Source organism: Camelina sativa, chromosome 14, assembly GCF_030686135.1.
Source record: "Camelina sativa cultivar CO46 ecotype springtype chromosome 14, ASM3068613v1".
Lineage (NCBI taxonomy): Eukaryota > Viridiplantae > Streptophyta > Magnoliopsida > Brassicales > Brassicaceae > Camelina > Camelina sativa.
Genome location: NC_141893.1, coordinates 24,164,946 through 24,168,787, shown reverse-complemented (window position 1 = coordinate 24,168,787; position 3,842 = coordinate 24,164,946). Strand labels below are relative to the sequence as shown.

General features: G+C 43.1%; 1 non-coding gene across 1 annotated transcript; it reads left to right on the top strand.

The window, feature by feature from the left end:
- Positions 1-3,461: 3,461 nt before the first annotated feature.
- LOC147928550 (small nucleolar RNA R71) lies at positions 3,462-3,568 on the top strand. The gene has a single exon (XR_015581090.1). It is a non-coding gene; the product is annotated as a small nucleolar RNA R71 (small nucleolar RNA).
- The last annotated feature ends 274 nt before the right edge of the window (positions 3,569-3,842 follow it).

Sequence of the window (3,842 nt, the reverse complement as noted above, 5' to 3'; positions counted from 1 at the left end):
CAACCTCAAATCCAAACACATTTGCTATCTTCTTCACTGAAAGATCATACCTCTTCCCCTTGATTGTGAAAGCAATATGACCAGCTCCAAACTCATCATCCTTCCTTGCATATGTGTGCAGCTTGACTGTGGCTAGAAACTCACAACTTTCTTCTTTATACCCCTCCATGCAAAGCCCCATGAACTTGGTTAGGCTGCTCTTCTCAAAAAGGTACTCCACATCTTTATCAATGGCTAGCTTCTCCATGGTCTCCTTGTGTGGATACCTAGTTCCCAGGAACTCCATTCTCATGAAGGCTTCATAAAGTTGCCTCTTTGTCAATCCACAAGATTCTGCTTCTCCATCATCCTCTCCCTCTTCTTCTTCACCTTCTTCTTCACTCTCACTCTCAACCTCCTCTTGTTCAATCTCAACTGCTGGCCTCTTCCCTTTGGCCTTGTTTCTCCTCATGAAATCACTAAGAGTTGGCTCCCTTTCTTCTTCACTTTCAGTTCTCTCAGGATCTTCCTCAACTGACTGATTTCTTGAACGCGGCAGCTGGCTCGATCGACCACTCGGACCACCACTCGGTCGAGCGCTTGATCGAGTGGTACGTCGAGCGGTCTTTGCAGCCTCTCCTCTTAATTCAAGGGCATCATCACGACGTTCCATGGAGCTCGCAGCGTTTTGTTGAGACTTCCTGGTAATCCTTGAAGACATTTTCAAAAAAAAAAAAAGAAAAAAAAAAAAAAAAAAGAACTGAAAGGAATAGAGTCAAAGCTCAAAGTTAATAGGTTAGTGACCCAAAAACTTGAAAGAACTAAGCTTGAGCAAAGGATGAACTTTGAGAGAGATTTTAAAACTTGAATTTAGTTGTTTTGAGCAAATGAGAGAGTGTGAGAGGTATAATCTCATGCAAGCTCTATATAAAGAAGCTAAGGGGACAAGGAGACAAGGGTGGAGCGTCCATACCATTCAAATTCGAATTGGGAATCTTTGACTTGCTTTTCGCTGCCACTCGACCCCACACTCGACCAGCACGTGCTCGAGCTCCCTTGACCAAAGTTTGAAAATTCAAAATTTTCTTCTTGTTCTTCCCTCCACTCGATCGTTCTAGAGAATTGATGATCAAATGGGCTTTAGTTAACTTCCAACTCGGTCGAGTACCTCTCGTGGGCTGGTCGAGTGGGCTTGCGAACCTCCTTCTCCAAGTCCTAATCTCTCCTTACCCAACTACATTTCACCAAAAGCCCTGTCCAAAACAAACATAAAAGAAAATACATCAAAACTACAAGGAAAATAAACTTTATTTACAAAGGATACCTTAGGGACTTCCTCCCTAGTGAGCTTGTTTAAAGTCACTAAGCTTGACTTTGGTGTCCTTTTTAGACTTGGTTTAGATACCAAGGAAGTGATGAAATCCTCCCTGGAACCTCTTGATCACTGTGAAGTTGATCCTTGATCTCCTCACCCTTAACACACAAACCATATTTCTTCTTGATTTTGAGCCTTGGTCTTGCTTTCCTTAAAGACCTCTTGTTCAGCTTAACTTGGAGATCCTCAACCATACTAGTCAACTCTTGAATTGACCTCTTAAGCTTTTCCACAGAATCATCTTGAAAGGAGAGCTTAGCCTTTGGAGTTGCTTCACCACTTAAGCCTTCTTGACCTCCTTTGTCCTTGATAGTAAAAGGTTGATCATTGATGGAGGGCAGATTGGTTGGGTTATAGATGTCAAATTTCATGGTTATATCTTCAGCAATGTTCAAGGTCACAAGACCCTCTTTGACATCAATAACTGCTCCAACAGTGGCTAAGAATGGCCTTCCAAGAATGATTGGATCTTCAGGTTCCTTGTTCATATCCAACACCACAAAATCAGTGTGAACCCTTCCCTATCTTGACTGGGACATTCTCCAACCTTCCAACTATCTCCTTGTTTGACCCATCAGCTAGGCATATATGAAGGTTGGTGGATTTGAAATCAGTTCTCCCAAGCTTTTGTGCTATGGAGTATGGCATCACACTTGTTGAAGCTCCCAAATCACAAAGGCATTGGTTGTAGTGGAGGTAACTGATTGTGCAAGGCAGATAGAATGGTCTTGGATCCTCAAGCTTGATTGGAATGATAACTCCTCCAAGGTCCTCAAGATCCTTCTCATCTTGAGCTTCAGCCTTCTTCTTTGACAAATCAAGCAAAAAATCTTTGTAGAGAGGATATGGATCATACTGTTCCAAGGCAGGTCCTCTCTCTTCTTCTTGGTAAGCAATGGTGATCTCTTGTATGGCCATCACTTCTTCTTCTTTCTCAATCACAACCACTTCCTTCAAAGCCTTCTCTTCCTCTTGTTGCTTAGCCATCATCTCCTTTCTCTCAATGATTTCCCTAAGCTCCTTAATCTTTTGTGCTTTGAAACGTTCTGGGAATGGAAGAGGTGGCTTGTAAGCAGGAGGAATGTACTTAGCAGGCTTGGTAGCTTCTGAGTCTGCAACTCGATCGACCACTCGAGCATGCACTTGGTCGAGTGGCTGTTCGAGTACCTGGTCGAGTGCAATAGCGGACTTCAGTTGCTTTGCACAAACGTCACTTGGGGCTTCAGTAACTAATGAATTCCCCCAAACTTGGACTTCACTGTCCTCAGTGACTTCCTCATCAGAGATATGAATGGCTTTTGCAGTGAACTCCCTTGGATTTTGAAAAAATTTTCCAGGGAGTTGGTTGGGTTTAGAAGCTAAAGTAGAGGCAATGTTACTCTCCATATACTCCACTCTGGAATTGAGACCTTCAAACTTCATGTTCAGATCATTGTACTGTGATGTGAGCCTTTGATTCAATTCAGCAAACTGTTTGGCTTCCTTAATCTTGCCTTGTGTTTGCCCAGTCAACAACTGTTGCATCATTGCTCTTAAGTCTTGTTCCTGGCCTTGGTTAGTCTGAAACCCTGGTGGGGGACACAATTGGGGCTGGAACACTTGTTGCTGCTGCTTGGGTGCATAGTTGTGCTGTTGTTGAGGCTGAGGAGGTGGATAGACTTGGTCTTGAGGGTTGGCTACATTGGTGCTCCTATAAGAGAGGTTGTTCTGCTTGAAACCTCCACCTTGGTTGTAGCCTTTGTATCCTCCTCCTTGGTTCTGCATATAACACAACTCAGCAAACTCCCTATCTCCTTCCTGGACTGGAGCTTCTTCTTCACCAATGAAATGAATGGTTTTTGACTGGCTTAGGAGAATCTTTTCAAGCTTCTCATTGACCATCTTTAAATCCTGCTTGTATTTGTCCTCCTGATCAGTGGAGGGGATCCTCATGGTTCTATCATAATCTTCATTATAATTACCATCTGACTGAGCAAGGTTCTCAACCAGTTCCCATCCGTCTTCCACATTCTTGTTGAGGAAGTTGCCATTTGAAGCTGTATCAAGAAGCATTCTTATCTTGGGAAGCACTCCTCTATACAAAGTGCTTAGAAGGGACTCATTGCTGAAGCCATGGTGAGGACACTGAGTTTGGAATCCTTTAAACCTCTCCCAAGCTTCACAAAAGCTCTCATTATTCCTTTCAGCAAACCCAGAAATTTCATTCCTCAACCTAGCAGTCCTTGCATTGGAGAAGAACTTGGCCAGAGGTGAGCTTTGTCCCAAAGGTAAGCTTTGTCTCCAAGAGAAAATGGGAAGAGCCTCAATTTGAATCCATCTTCACTCACTCCATTGATTTTTGTGAGTCCACATATTCTGTCAAACTCATCAAGGTGATCTAGTGGATCCTCCATTGGCAACCCATGAAATTTGTTGGCTTGTATCATTGAGATCAATCCACTTTTGATCTCAAAGTTATTGTTTGCTATTGAAGGGGGCACAATTCCAA